This window comes from Protopterus annectens, chromosome 2.part1, assembly GCF_019279795.1.
Source record: "Protopterus annectens isolate FY-2018-M chromosome 2.part1, PAN1.0, whole genome shotgun sequence".
Lineage (NCBI taxonomy): Eukaryota > Metazoa > Chordata > Ceratodontiformes > Protopteridae > Protopterus > Protopterus annectens.
In genome coordinates this window covers 27,181,345-27,197,755 of record NC_056729.1, presented here as the reverse complement: position 1 = coordinate 27,197,755, position 16,411 = coordinate 27,181,345, and positions in this window count along the sequence as shown.

The window sequence follows — 16,411 nt, the reverse complement described above, 5'->3', positions numbered from 1 at the left end:
GATATTACGATAAGGTGTGAAAACTTCACTTATTTACTTAGTTCTCCCTTCTTTATTTAGATTAAGTATTTCACTTGCCTATTACATTCCTTTTTGGCTTGGCTTGTGCTAAATATCTTAGTTTTCTTCTTTTTCTTGTACTCATGTAGCTCTTGATACTGTTGTTAATATCCTTTCCTTAGTACTACATTTTATGTAATTTCTCTAATACCACTGCTGGTATCTGTTCTTTGTACTTTGTCTCTGTCACTGTTTAAAAAAAAAAGTAAAAAAAGTAGTAGTAGAAATAGTTAATTTTTTTTCCCTTTCTTGATTTTTGTCGGTGTGACAGTATGGTGGAAAAAACTCCAGCAAGCTTTAAAAAATGTACTAAGTGTGGACATAAGCTTACTTTATCAGATGCCCACACTTTATATGTATATTGCTTAGGACAGTGTCACTTAAAAGAAGATCATTCAATTTGCCATGGGTTTAACCCCAGGGCATTAGTTGAATGCAAGAATACAATGATTCTTAAAGGCCTTTTGCCTTCAGCTTTTGGAGAGGCTATATCTAGAGAAAAATCTCCAAAAACCAAGACTAAAACAAAATCCTCATCTCTGAAGCCTTCTTCTTCCTCCTTTGCTTTGGAGTCCTCCAAAGGAAAGGTCTCACAAAGATCAAAATTCACCCTTGGATCTGCAGAAGCTGAAAATGTCTGATCCAACTCCCTTGTTAGCTGTGTTAGAATCCCAGGATCCCAGCCATCCAAATCCTTCTGGCTTGGATCCAAGGATTGTCTTAGCCTTGAATCTGAAGCTTTCTGTGAGTGCTCTGATCCTGTTGGATCCAGAGACCTCTCAGAGCCAAAGCCTACCTGTCAGATCTGAGGTGTAGCAGTTGACTCCAAAACATTCAGAACCATCTCTGCACCTTAGAGCCTTGGCACTGGATAGCTTGGCTCCAGCTTCCACCTCAGGGAATTTGCCCTCAGGGCAGGGGGAAGGCTGTGGTCCAAAAGCTGGCCTTTTTGGATCTGAGGTCTTCCCTTTCTCCAGGGTGATCTGCCTTCAAGGCTGTGAAGAGAGTTTTCTCTGCCTTGACAGAATGTAAGGATCCTCCCCTCTCAGATCCCAGATATGCAACCTTGATGTCACTGTGCTCAAAGCCTTACCAGGTCTTTCCACAGGGACAGCCAGTACCAAGACTCCAGGTTCCACACAGGGAATTTTGATTTCTTCTTCTGATACCTTTCCAAACCATTCCACGGAAGAGGTCCCTAAGAAGAAGTGGTGCAAGAGGAAGCACCTATACTCACCAGAGGAGTCTATCACAGAAGATACGGATTTCAATGAAGGCAAAGGGTCCCCAAGGTCACCTCCTGAAAATGACTCATTCAGCGACATCCTAGAAATCCTTAAGCAGAGAGGTGGCTGGATGCCCAGCAACCCTTTGCCTAAAGAGTCTGTATTCCTGAAGGCTTTTCGCACTGGACTGTCTACCTCCTGGGTGACTCTGCCCGCCAATGAGCTCATTGAGTTGATCTCTTGGCGGGTGTGGAAGGAACCTGATTCCACTGAGCCTATACCTCAGAGACTAGATAAGAATATGGCAACACCTGTAGACAAGCAGTTTTAGGGAAAAGGGGTACCTGTTGAAGCCATGGTGATAGTGGTAGCCACTAAAGAGGAACTTGCTGAGTACAGTTCCACTGTCCATCCTCCAACAGGGAGTCTTGGGCAATGGGCAGATTCAGGAAGCAGTTTATGCTTCAGCAATTTTTGCTTTAAGGTCACTAATTTATTTAACACATTTCACAAGACTTCAGAGGGATTTGATTAAGGAACTGACACATATCCTCTCGGGATCTGTTACTGACGAGGCTCAATCATCTCTGAGTTCTCAGTTGGTTATCCTGCAATCGATTTCTAATTTCTCTATGAAGATGATTTCACATCTAGCCAAAGGAACCTCAAGGGCAGTGGGTTCAGGCATTTCCATCAGGAGACATGCCTGGATGCGCTTATGTGATTTTGTGGAGCACTTCAAGTCCTTGTTCATCAGTGCTCCCTTTGACGGCATGTCTTTATTTTGCCCCAAGGAGAAGGACACACTATCCAGATGGGAGAAGGATGGAAAGACCCTGTCTGCCCTGATCAAATGTTTTTCTACCCCTCAAAGATCCTTTTCTAGTAATCAAGGAGGTGGTCAGAAGATGTGGTTCAAGAAGTCTCAGGGTCCATTCCAGGACACACTTGGAGGAAGTTCCCCCAGAGGGAGAGGGGGGAACTCTAATAGATGATGCCACCTGCATGGCAGAGGAGACCTGCAAAACCAGGGGTCTAGAGATTCGTTCTCTGACAGACCCTACCAGCACTCTTGGAGGAGGCCTGATTGTCCACCCTCTGGAGGTAATAAGGGGTTGACTATCCCTGCACCAGACAGCCTGGTCTAGGAAGCCTGGTAAGATACAATAAAATATACTTGGGTGCAGAGGATTATTTCCAGGGGTTATGTGATTCCCTTTTTTCCCTTCCTCCTCCAAACTTAAGAAAAATCCCCAGTGTTCCACCCAGTCGGAAGGAAGAAACATCAATCTAAACTCCAAAGCTGCTTTAAAAAAGAGTCATCCAAGTGGTCCCTCCAGACCAGATAGAATCTGGAACTTACTCAAGGTTCTTTTAAGTTTATTTTATTTATTTATTTTTACATTTGTTAACCGGGTTAGTCTGACTGAACCCAGAGAGCCCTTTTTCAGCAGAGACCTCAGGAGAAAACCTCCAGGGAGGTAATTAAAAAAATAAGGAAAAAACTAACAATTCAAGTCATAAGATACTTAACAGTACAAAAACAGAGAAAGAGAAATATACAATATGAATATATACAAGGCAAAAGTACAGTATTTTGAGAATGCAGTAGCAATATGTTTGAGAAATTTGGTTAGCATTACATTATTTACAAGGAATGTAGCAATGCCTAAAATAAAAAAAATAAAAAAATCAGAGTAACATCACAACATAGTATAACAAAGATGCATTTAATGGCATATGTACTAACTGCAGAGAGAGTAATGTGTGTAGACAGTTTAGGTTCATAGGTTGATACTAGGCTATTGGCCCTAGGGCCTGTACAAGCCTAGCCATAACAATTCTCGGGATATTTCTTCCCACAGTATTTACTTCCCTGGACCCCTGTCTAGCAGGGCAACTGACATGATCCCTGAGGTGAATTTCCTATCTCCCATCCGATCGTCAATGTTCCTTTTGAAGAGGGCCAAGGAGGCACTCTGCTTGACATGTATGAGCAGTTTATTCCAGAGTATGGGGAGTCACTGGGTCAGGAACCTATCCCTCCAGCATGTTTGGTTCATTGTGATGACAAGGTTTAGATCCCTGGAGCATGTGGCTCTGAGGGATTGGGATTTCTTTAAGTGGAGCATGTCCAATAGCTCAGGGTTTGACATAGCCTTGTATGTTAAGCAGAGATCACCTCTGAGTAGACGATATGCCACAGAGTATAGCTGGAGTTTTTTTTAGATGGTCAGCATAGGTAATCTGATTTAGGCCTGTGATTCTTTTAGTGAGGTATTTCTGAGGCCTTTCCAGCTGTGGCAGATGTCTTGTGAGGTACATACCAAATGGGGCATTGTACTCTATAATGAGTCTAATGAGGGATGAGTACAGTGGGACAATGACCTCCTTTTTTCTGAATAAAAAGCCCTTAGTGATGAGGTGTGTGCCACATAGAAGGATTTCCTGACTGTTGTGGTGATGTGGTTATCAAAGGTGAGACCACTGTCCACCTGTGTCCCTAAGTCTCTCATCACATTTTCAGTGTTTAGTGTACTGCCAGCTATGTGGTAATTCACGGGTACATGTTTTTTCCCAAAGGGGATAACTATACATTTCTTGGCATTAAGCTTGAGCCCATGGCTCTGGCACCAAGCATCTGTTTCTGTAAGGCCCTTTTGTAGAATATCCACATCATTTGGGGATTCAGTAATGGCTCCCAGTTTGCAGTCATCTGTGAACTTTGTTAGCCAGAGTCCCTTAGTGTTGGCCTGTACTTCAGAGAAGTAGATGCCAAACAAGAGCGGTCCCAGGACTGAACCCTGAGGTACTCAACTTGTTACCTGTCTGGAGCTGGATTTGGAGTCGGCTACTTTTACAGTCTGGATTCTGTCAGTAAGCCAGTTGGCAACCCATCGAGTGACATAGGGAATTATGCCCAGCTTAGTAAGTTTGTCAATGATTCCAGAGTGGGGGATGTTGTTGAAGGCCTTGGCGAGGACCAGATAGGCTGTGTGGACCACCTTACCCTCATCCACAGCTCTGGAGACTGATTCAAAGAAGTCAATCAGGTTCAGGAGACAAGATCAGCCCTTCATGAACCCAAACTGAGTGGGGTCCAGTGTTTGAAGGTCGCCAATGTCTTTGTTTATAAGTTCCATGATAATGCATTCCATGCCCTTGCAGATCAGGCTCATCAGACTGATGGGACGGTAGTTCCTGGGATCCAAGGTGGAGCCCCCCCTTGTGGAGTGGGATAACTGTAGCTGTGCACCACTCATTGGGCACAAAGCCTGAGGTGAGGCTATGATTAAACATAACACTTAGGTGAGGTACCAGTTAATTTTGTAGTTCATGTTGTACACAGCCCAGGATGTCATCTGGTCCCATGGGTGCTGTATTCGTAGCTTTGGAGAGTGTGGTTTCTGCCTGTGTGGCCATGATTACTGGAATTTGGCAATCCTTTGGTATTGAGATGGGCCCTTTAGGGGTGAGAGGAGGTGAAGTTGGCACTAAATCGATCTGCCAGGATATTGACAATATCCTTGGGATCAGTATATTTAATGCCATTCTGTTGTAGCTCAGAGAAGATCTGAGCATTGCCATTTAGATTCTTGACATAACTATGGAATGCCTTGTGGTTGTCTTTGGAATCTTTTGCAATTTTATTTTTGTAACCAGCTTTAGAGGATTTTATGAGGGATCTCAGCTTCTTACTGAAGCTAGTAAAGGAGTTTTTTGCATCCTGGGATTTTTCTCTTTTCTGAAACAGTTTCTTCCTTCTGTTGTATAGTTTGTTTATGGCAGGAGACCACCAGATTGGCTTCCTTTCTTTGGAAGAGGGCATCTTGGTTCTGTTTGGGATGGCACGATTCATGCATGAGTGGATGTGCTCGTACAGTGCCTTAGTGTAGGATTCAGTAGTCAAACTTTCGCTCCCGTCTGCATGGGTGTTATGAGGTTTGTCACGTCTGACTTGAGTAGCATGAAGTTGGCTTTGGAGAAGGTTTTTACAGAGGTTTCCTTACTGTGGGGGTGGGATATTGATGTCAAGGGTGATTAGCTTATGGTCAGACCTGACCAATAAGGGGATGACAACTGGTGTGGAGCATCTATCTCCCATGTTGGTAATGACCAGGTCTAGGATATTGGAGCCCCTGGTGGGACAATGGATTTGTTGATCCAGGGCATTGGAATGCATGAATCCCAGGAACCATTGGGAAAATGTGTTGTTACCCAAGTAGTTTTCCCAGTCAATGGCAGGGTAGTTGAAATCACCCAGTATTAGGGTGTTTGGTTGTATCTTAATATTTTTCCAGTATGTTTAGAAAGGTGTAGTGAGAATCTTGGGGCATGGTGGGGGATCTGTAGCAAGCTACAATTTGGATTGCAGTCTTACCTAGTGTTAGTTGCACCTGGAGAATTTGAGATGCATTGTGTTGGGCAACAAGCCTGGAGGTGTGAATATCCTTGGTGAATATGGACACTCCTCCACCTTTAGTGTTTTGGTCTTGGTTTGGTGGCCAAAACATGTGGTAAGAGTTGTAGCCTGGTATTGTAGAGGTGCTCTCTGGAGCCTTGAACCAGGTCTCAGTTACTGCACAGATATCTATGTTCTCCATTTTAAAGAGTGCCTTGAGAGAGTGCATTTTGAGATTTAGATTTCTAGCATTGAGTAGCATTACCTTCAGATTTTGCATCCTTGTATGTTACGGTGGTGGTTTTGTCCCTTGAACCTTGCCTAAAAAGACACTATAGGGGTGGCAAGAGCTTTAGCCAGTAACCTGAATCTCAGGGGCAACAGGTGCAGACCATCTCTGGCAAAGCATCATGGTTTGTTGATCATGTCTTCCCAGGCAGACAGATACTGGATCTCCTTTGAATGACACCAGAAGCTTAGCCAGTTGTTGAAGTCAATCATTTTGTCCTTATACTGTGGTATCATTCTGGGCAAAGGTAGGATGCTAATCAGGGCTAGGGTCATACCTGTCTGGGCCACATGATCTGAGAGCTTTTCCATGTCTTTTTTCATGTAGTCTAGGGAAGTATGTCTGAAGTCATTCACTCCAGAATGGACAATGTCAGAGTCGTATTTGTACTTGTTGTGGAGTGACTTGAGTGCATGCGTTATGTGGCGGATCCTGGCACCCGACAGGCAGCTGACTGTAATTTTCTCCTTGTTCAGCCTGGTGAGTGGGACATCAGTCTGCCTGACTATAGAGTCACCTATGACTAAAGTGTTGGGTATGTTTTATTGCCTTAGGGGCTGTTGATGGGTGGCACACTGGTGTTGTGAGCTATGTGTCGCTTTGGTTGTGACTGGTGTTTGTTTGCGTTTCAGCTTCAGAGGTCCTTGTTGCTTTGGCAAGTTAATGTTAAGGACCTCCACATATGTGGGTTTAGTGTTGCTATGTGTGGGTGTTGATGATGTGGGTTTTGAAGGGCTATGTGTTGCTTGAGGTGTAGTGCAGGTGTTAACCTTCTCCTCTTGACTGTTTAGCACAATCTTCGCTGGAGAGAGCTTTGCTTCCAGTTTGGCTATGTAAGTGCATCTCTCGTAGGTTGTGGTGTTGGGTGGTAGGTGGAGAGGGTTGTCTGTGTATATGAGGCAGTTGCTGCATTGCCCCTGTATGCCCAGATTCACCAGGTGGACAGGAGAAATCACTGGATGCTGACCCTTGGACATGCCTGTTTAGGTGCTTTTTTTGTAAAGTACAAGAGCTGTTTTCCCTTACCTTTGCAAGGTAATTTGCAATTATATGCTGTTTAGTGCCTATGATTAATTTATCCTTATTACAAGGAGAGTTGAGTGCTTGTATCAGTTTAAGGCTTCCTAGTGCTTTCCAGCAGGATCTAGAGTAAATGCTAGTTACAGGGGCTCAGATTTTAATGCTACTACTGAGAAATCAGCTAGTTTATTTATTTATTTATTTTTATTTTACATTTGTTGACCGGGCTAGTCTAACTGGATATATGTCCATTTTCAGTAGTGGCCCGGGGAGAAAAGCTACAAGCATGAACAATAACAAAGTTAACAATATATAACAAAGACATGTATAATAACAGTACAGAGGTACAATTAGATAAAGAAAAAATATAGTAGTAAAAATATTGACTATAGACATTATGTTAAAAAATTAAACTAAAAAAATAAATAAATAAATAAAAAATAACAAGTCCACTAAACACAAGTTGGGTATGAGCAAACAGAGTCAGGTCCTTACATTTTATCCTATTACTATGAGAAAAAAAAAGAGAAATAAGTAGATTTGGAGGTGTAGGTTAGGGGAGAGGGGAAGGGTTATGAGCAGGAGGGGGGGAAAAGTTTCAGTCTGGGTTAGCACAAGGACAAAGCCACTGAGTTTTAAGATGTTCTTTAATATGTTTTTTGAATAGGGAAGTAGAAGCTAGGGTAGAAAGTTCATGAGGGAGCTGATTCCAGTTTTTACCTATAGTGTTTGAGAAAAGTGAGTCACCAGCTTTGTTGTTAGATTTAACTGAGGAGACCAGACGTTTATTAGCAGAACGTAGTGTAGCTAGATTTTTATATGGTGAAATCAGATTAGTGAGGATAGGGGTGTTATCGGGGTGGTATAGGATCTTTTGAGTGATAAGTAACTGTTGACAGAGTATATGGTTCTGCAATTCTAGCCATCCTAGTTGTTTGAGGTTAAGGCAATGGTGAGTTTAAAATGGAGAGTTCTAAGGGAAAAGTTCTAAGGGAAAATTTGAAGAGCATACTTTCTGGCACCTGGAATAGTTTAACCCTAGCCCCACAGTGCTGCATGAAGTGAAAAACATGCAAACACATGTGTTTTCAAGCCAGAAAGTTGAAAGGGATAGAAATCAGCCCAAAATGGCTAATAAAATTATACTGGGAACTATACTAGGAAGCAGATAGCAGGCAGATATGTTAATTGAGAGAAGAAGAAAAATTCCTTAGGTAATTTCCTGACAAGTACATAGGTTCATAGGTTCATAGGTAGGAACTAGGCTATTGGCCCAAGGACCTAAGTAAGCCTAGTCAACAAGGTTCCCTGGCTTACACCACCCAAGAAAGTTAATTTCCTGTGCCCCTGCCGAGCAGAGCCACAGAAGTGACCCCTGGGGTGTATTTCCTATTTCCCATCCACTCATCAAGAGTTTTCTGCAGATCCTACAGATCCATGCATGTTGGAAATAAATTTTTAGTTACTTTTTGAATTTGCCACTTTTGGTAGTCAAGCGAAGGGACAATGGAAATTTAAGTGCCAAAAAATACAGTGGACGGGAGACCAATTTTGGATCACAGCAACTTAAACAAGTCAGTTCAATGAACTAAGTTTCAGATGGTCATGGTTTAGTCCATTCTCCCATTTCTGTGCAAGGACAACTGGATGTGCTTGATAAACCTTCAGCATGTGTGCTATCATATAAAGATAAACAGATAATTCAGAAGATATTTACACTTCCGGCTAGGAGATAGTCATTATCAGTTCAAAGTTCTGCCCTTTGGATGTACCACAGCCCCCTGGGTGTTTACCAAGTGCATGGCAGTAGTAGCAGCTCACTTGAGAATGTGAGGATTCCAGGTGTTTCCATATCTAGATGACTGGCTCTTTTCCACTCCACCCAGGCATTAATTGATAAGGGCAAAAGACCAGGTCCTCCAGACTTCCTCCTTCTGGGGATAACCATAAACTATGAAAAGTCCCATCTGGAACCAACTCAGACTCTAGAATTTCTAGGAGTAATTCTCAACACAAATTCAACCATAGCCTCACTATCATCCTCAAGAGTGCGGACTATAAGATCACAGGTCACTAAGATAATCTGCAGTACCAAGATTTCAGTCCATCTGGTCCTTCAAGATCTAGGGTCAATGGCAGCAGCGATAACCCTGGTACCTTTAGTCAGATTTTATATGAGGATTCTCGAAAGGATGCTAGCAACTCAATGGTCAATTCTTTCTCAACCAATGTCAACTCAGATAAGAATCATGCATACATGTAAGAGAGGTCTCAGGTGGTGGGTTCAATCAGTTCAGATTCTACAAGGCCGACCATTCACTCCCCCCCTTAGCCCAAGGCCATAGTGACCACAAATGCTTCCCAGCTGGGGTGGGGGGGGGGCATTTTCTGGGAAAAACAGTCCAAGGCACTTGGTCCCCCGAAAAGGCCAACTTGCACATCAGTGTCCTAAACATGAGCGCAGTGCTTTTAGCACTGCAAGCCTTCCAGGATACTCTCCCTTTGGCAATGATTGCAATTCAAATGGATAACATGTCAGTAGTCTGGTATATCAGCAAACAAGGAGGAACCAGATCTTACCCCTTGTGTCGAGAAGATTGCAGAGTGTGGCAATGGGCGATCTCATCCAGCTACTTTCTCATAAACAACACACATGCCAGGGCAGTCTAGTATAATAACAGACAAACTGAGTAGGTGCATTCTTCTACCTCATGAATGGTCCCTCAACAACATCATCACGAAATTGATTTTTCATAGATGGGGCCAGCCTTCCTGCGAAATATTTGCTTCTTCCACCAAACAACAAATGCAGCAATTACTTTGCCCCAATCTCCCCAGAGGAGGAATCACTGAGGAATGCTCTACTTCATGACTGCCCCCCAGTCTACTCTACACCTTTCCACCCATACCACTGATTCCAAAATTCCTTCAGAAAGCTATGTTGAAGAGCAAAGTCATCCTGATTGCACTTTACTGGCCTCAACAAATTTGGTTTCCCTTTCTTTGGCCTCACTTGCTTCTCCAACCTTGGATTTTGGATCTGACTCTGGACCTCCAGTCTCACCCAGCACGCATGATTCATACAAATATAATCAACCTCAGGCTGGCTGCCTGGCTTCTCCAGTCCCATTAATAGCCAGAAAGCCAATGTGCTCTTCACCTGTGCATTGAATACTTTTATCTTCTCATAAGCCTTCTACCAGGAAGCTCTATTCCAGCAAATGGGAGAGGTTTGTTCACTGGCCTCATTTAATAATACTGAACCTTTCTCAGCCACCATACATAGCAGTCTTGAATTTTTGTCCCATCTCTTTAAAGAAGGAGCTAGTTCATCAGTCATTAAAGTTCAGTTAACAGCCATATCAAATGTTCATGTTGGTTTTGATGATTCCTGTCTTGCCTCTCATAAATTAAGCAAAACCTTCTTGAAAGGGATTCTTCTTCTAAGACCTTCTTTTAGAGATCCTATTCCTCCATGGGACCTGAATCTGGTACTGCAGGCTCTTACTAAACCACCCTTTAAAACAGCAGCTACTTGTGACCTTAAATACCTTTCTTGGAAGACAATCTTTCTGGCAGCTATTACCTCTGCCAGATAAATTTCTGAGATTTATGCCTTGTCCTCTAAATAATTATATTTGATTTTTCACAAAGACAGAGTTACACTGCAGACTAATGCTTCCTTTCTTCCTAAGGTGGTGTCATAATCTAATATCAATCAATCTATTGATTTGCCGGTATTCTTTCCTAAATTTACTAACAAAGGTGAATACATATTACAAGTATTGGATGTCCTCAGACAATTATGTTTCTACCTACAAAGAACAAAAGACATCAGAAAATCTGACCAATTGTTTGTTTCATTTACAGAAGTCAAACTGGGAAAGCCAATTGCCAAAGTAACTTTAGCCAGATGGCTTACTGACTGTATTTCATTTATTTATAGCAAATGTTGTATGCCTTTAACAAAATCGTTACAGGCTCATTCAGCTAGATCCATGCAGCTTCCACAGTTTTCTAATCCAGAGTGTCTGTGACAGATATATGTGCTGCAGCAACTTGGGCTACTCCCCATACCCTTATTACTCATTACAAATTGGATCTGGTCTCCAGAGGCAGAGCATCATTTGGCTCAGTGGTGCTCAGGAATTTCTTTCCTTTAGTCCACTCTGGATTTCAGGTAGCTGAGGACTCTGTCCCATCAGCTGAAGACAGAATGAAAATTGACAACATCAGATAAAGAAGTTATGGACTTATATAACATTCCATCTGTGTTGTCCATTTTCATTCTTCCTCAACTCCCCTCCGACCAACCTCTGTCCTTGAAAACATCTGGAAGAATGAGTGCTTATAGGACATTTCTGTCCTTTATATTATGTTCCAGATATAGCCTTCTCCATTTCTGAATACGAGTTTGCCATTCTACTAAGTCAGCAAACAAGATCTGAGGTGATTCAGGTTGGTGCACTGTGGGTAAGGGAGAAGCTTGAGAGCTCTTGGTTGCCATGAATTTTAGTAACGGCCGAGTTGGATCTGAGGGATTGGACCTGAACCCATCAGTTGAGGAAAAATGGAAATGGATAACACAGAAGAAATATTATGGTAAGTACATAACATTTATTTCCCAAAAATAAACATCTTTTAAATACTTGTCTTCTGGATTACAAATGTTAATGCCTAATTGTTCATCATTTAAGCTCTTTTCTATTCTGTCATTGTAGTTATAGTATGCAGATAATTTTCACTAGTAAGTCGCACATTTCCACCATGTGTTAAGAAAATACAACTCTCACAATGTCATTCTTGCATTAATTAAAGCAATGACTGCTCAGCAACTCCATACCTTCTGTAGTGCATAAATATTAATTAATAATCTGCATATGAACATGCAGTTTTTTTGCTTGCACAATCAAGACTTAGTCTCTGTTTCAAGCTAGATAAATGGATTTCTGTAGTATTCATAAAAATAATGGAGACTTATCGATGTAACACAAGTTCAGAGGTAGATCATGAACTAGATTGCACAAGCCTCACATATCAAATGTATTCAGTTATACATGAATACCTGTTTCAGAAACTTGTATCACACACACTAGCTAAAACCGTTATAGTTCAAATAAGAGAAAGAGAGTCACTTATGTTTTTTTCTTTTCTTTTCTTTTCTTTTCTGACTTGTGAAAAGGAAGACACCATTTATATGTTTTTTAGTTACTTTGGACCATCTGTTTTTTTTTCTGAAGCTCCTTTAAAAGAAACATTACAGCAAGTGTTTTAATTGCAGAGTCATCAGATCTAAACCCACATTTATTGGCAATATTTCCCAGGCTTTGAAATACAAGTCATTTGTCAAGATAAAAGAGAAATTTAACTACTACTGACCTGAAGTTGTAGGTCCTGATGATACTGGTTTTCATATTGCTCTATGAGCTGTTTTTATATTAAATGATAATCATTCCTGTAGATCCACCTTGTTAGAATGGATAAAATATCATTACTGCTGGAGATTTTTCCTGGCAAGCCAAATATTTTTATGTCATTTCCCTGTTCTATGGTCTGTAAATATTCTGTTTTATTATTTAGCTAAGTATTTTATTTCAATAAAAAATTAGTTTGTGCTTATTCCTCTTTTATCATTCCATCTACACCATTAAGTGCGGTTTCCAAATCATACATTTTGACATTTTGATTTTCAATCATATGCATTAACATTTCAGTCTGTGTTAAACTGTTTTCTTATAAGAAATTCAATTTATTCTGAAAATTGTCAATTTTTGAGTGAGTTCTTAAATAGATAATAAAACTTACTGAAAAACATTTTTGAGAGAAAGTCTTCCAAGACAAGATTTTGAAGAACTCCTTTCTGCTGTATTCCAAATCCCAGTTCTAAGGAGAGCTACTGTGACAGGAAAATTTCTTTCTTCAAACCATTTTTGATGAAACCATGTTATAAACTTTCTGCCTGAAATAACTGAGGATAACAATGATATTTTCTAATCAATTTCCAGTCAAATTTCTAATTCTCATGCAGGGCTTACAAAATAAGATGTTACTCAGTGGCCATCTTAAATGGAATACCCATTCTGTATATTTTCAGTTGTGTACCAAAATATATTCTTTTCAAATTTGTTTTTACTTTATATTAAGGATGAATCATTGCCAAAAGCCTTTTTAGGAACAGATGGGGTAACAATGTATCACAGTGTACTCTACTATTTTCTTGAAATAGCACAAACAGTTTGAAATAAAAAAGAAAAAAAAAATTAGAAAATAATTAAGTGGGGAAGATTATTTATGTGGCTATTGTTATCTTTGATGGTCCTGCTATCAGTATGACTTAAAGTGTATCAGCACATTTTCCTTAGAAAATGTAAATAGCCAACCCCTACGGATTAAGGAGATTACTCCTATCACTATAACCATAACAAATTTTACAGTGTTTGAGGCATAATTAATTTCATTCAGAAGTACCACCTCATGACATTTTCTTGAGCTGAAAATGCCTGACATGACATCATGAATGCCTGTACCCACAATCTCTCACTTCCTACATTTGTGTATAAGTTACCATATTTCCATGCTAGCTGCAGCAATAACAGTCTTATATCCTGGTAAGATAATGTGTCAGCAATTTCTCACAGGTGGAATAGCCATCCTTAAAAATTTAACATAATTGATGCTCTGTTAGTGAAACCATAATGTAAATAAACAGCTGTTCCTCTAAAGAAGAATTGTGCTTTTAATTACCCAGAATGCTTTGCATGTGCACGTAAAGTTCTACCAACATCTAACCTGATATCATTTTGCGGATGTGGTCACAAGAAAAAAATGACTCAAGATTAAAAGTAAAACATCAAAAAATGTATAAGAATATTTGGTTTGTTTTCAAACCACTTGCTACTTTAACATCAGAAGTATATTTAGAAATTAAATTAACTGTAAAAAACAGCAGGCAGATTCGATAAATCCTACACAGTCTGCTTATACCATGTGCATGTCACTGTCTGACCTGCAGATGGTAGCGCACTGTTTTGGATTTAATAAGCAGGGCTCTACACAGTGTGTAGAGCTATGCAAACAAGGTAAGCACCATGGCATTCTAATTATAGCATAAGCAGCTGAATTATATGCTAATCAACCAATACAAGATGGAGAAGCTATTCAACAAGCTATAAAGCAACCATGTAGACTCAATGCTGGTTTTCCCTGTGAATTCCAAAACCTATTGGAATACAGCCACAGGAAGGAGTCTGCACAGAAAGAATGTTAAGGCCTGCTGTTGCTTTAATTCATGTGTATGTGCAACAGGCTGAAGTCTATGCTGCTGCAGCTGCTAAAAGGCCACAGCCAAGAAGAAGAAGAGTTTTCAGACCCCATTTAACTTATAAAAATCTGCATGACGTGGAAATTGTAGAGCGCTACAGGGTAGCTAGAGACACACTACAGGAGCTCTGCAACCTCTGTAGTCCTCAACTCAGACCCAGGGCAAACCAAGGGGAGCCCATACCAGTGGAGACTAAGGAATGTGTAGCACTTAGAATTTAGGTACAGGAACCTCTCAGTTTCCAACAGGGGACAAGCTGAGGGTGTAACAGGCATCAGCATTCAGAATCCTCCATCAATTTTTGAATGCTATGTGCCAACATGTCAGTGACTGCATATATTTTCCCTGTACTCCTGAGGAAATATGCAGGTGTTCTACCCTGTAGCGCACTACCTTGAAGTACAGGGTGCCATAGATTGTACACATATAGAAATTAGGGTAGCACCTGGGAAACAGGGAAGGCTCTACATAAATGGAAAGGGCTTCCACTCTGTTAACTGCCAAGTCATGTGTAATGTCAAGGGAATCATCCTGAACATGTGTGCTGGCAACCCAGGCAGTTTCCATGACTCACCAATATGGCACACCTTCTAACTGTATCAGCTGTTCACTAGGGGGATATCTCACATGGTAGTTTACTGGGGGGTGCAGGTTATGCACTGGAACTGTGGCTGATGATGCCCATCAGAAATGCACACACACACACACACACACACACACACACACACACACACACACACACACACACACACACACACACACACACACACACACGCTGAATAATGCCCTAATGAAGCACTCACTCAAACCAGAAATATCATAGTGTGTTTGGGCTGTTGACATCATGGCTCTGGTGCCTAGATACATCTGAGGAAGCCCTGCAGTACAATCCATGGACATTACTGAAATATTCACCATTTCTGCCATGCTTCACAGCATCATCCTGAAAAAGCAGCTTCAGCAGGATCAACAAGGGGAAGGGGCACACATCCCACCACCAGTGCCCATGTCACCACAGCCATATGCAAGTGAGGAGTCAAAGGGGAAACTAGCAGCTGCTGTGGGTATAGGCAGATATGGGCATTCTCAATATGCACGTTTCTGCCTACACCCACAGCAGCTGCTAGTTTACCCTCTGACTCCTCACTTGCATGTGGAGGAATCAGAGGGGAAACTAGCAGCTGCTGTGGGTGTAGGCAGATATGGGCATGCTCAATATGCCCTCACATTGGCTAAGAGGCAATGCATAGCACATTCACTCACCATCTAAGAGGCTAAAACCATCATCTTATGCACATACATATAGTAACATTGATGCCAGGCAATGTTCATAACCTTTACCTACCTATGTAATGACTGTATTGCTAGCATCAGAGTCATCCCTGAACTAAAACAGTTGTAGCTGCTGGATTTACAAGGTAAGTGTTAATCCTAGAGTGTATTGTGTAATAATATGAATGAATGAATGAATGAATGAATGAATGAATGGCATATCATTGCATGTTGTTACTCGGTAATGTAAGCAAGTAAAAGTTGGGTGATTTGTACAGAAATGACTAATGTGACAGCAGAGACACGTGTCCTCTATCAAGCAATATTTCCCAGGCATTAAAGATTCATGCATTCATACCTCTCAAAAGTTTTGATGGTCACTGAATGTACTCTGTTTAGCATCATACTTTTTTACTGGAAAATCAGTAAAGAGAGAAGCTAGAAAGTAATGAGACACATTTCAGTTTCAGACTTCACAACCCTCAGAAGATTATTAAAAATACTGATGCAAAAAATGTTTGATTCAATCAACTGTCTAACTTTCTAAGACCAAAGTATGTCAAAGGTAGAATTATCAAAATGATATCAGAAACACAGATGTACTAAGCACTAAGTCAGCTATGCACCCTGAGCATCAGACACAAATATTATGTATCCTTGAACCCAAAATATAGAAAACAAGGATATGGCACACATCATCACTTCCACAGGGTGTTGCATGTATTTGGGGGGGCAGGAAGCCTAGGCTGACACAAAAGGTTGGTGAGTGTGTGTGTGTGTGTGTGTGTGTGTGTGTGTGTGTGTGTGTGTGTGTGTGTGTG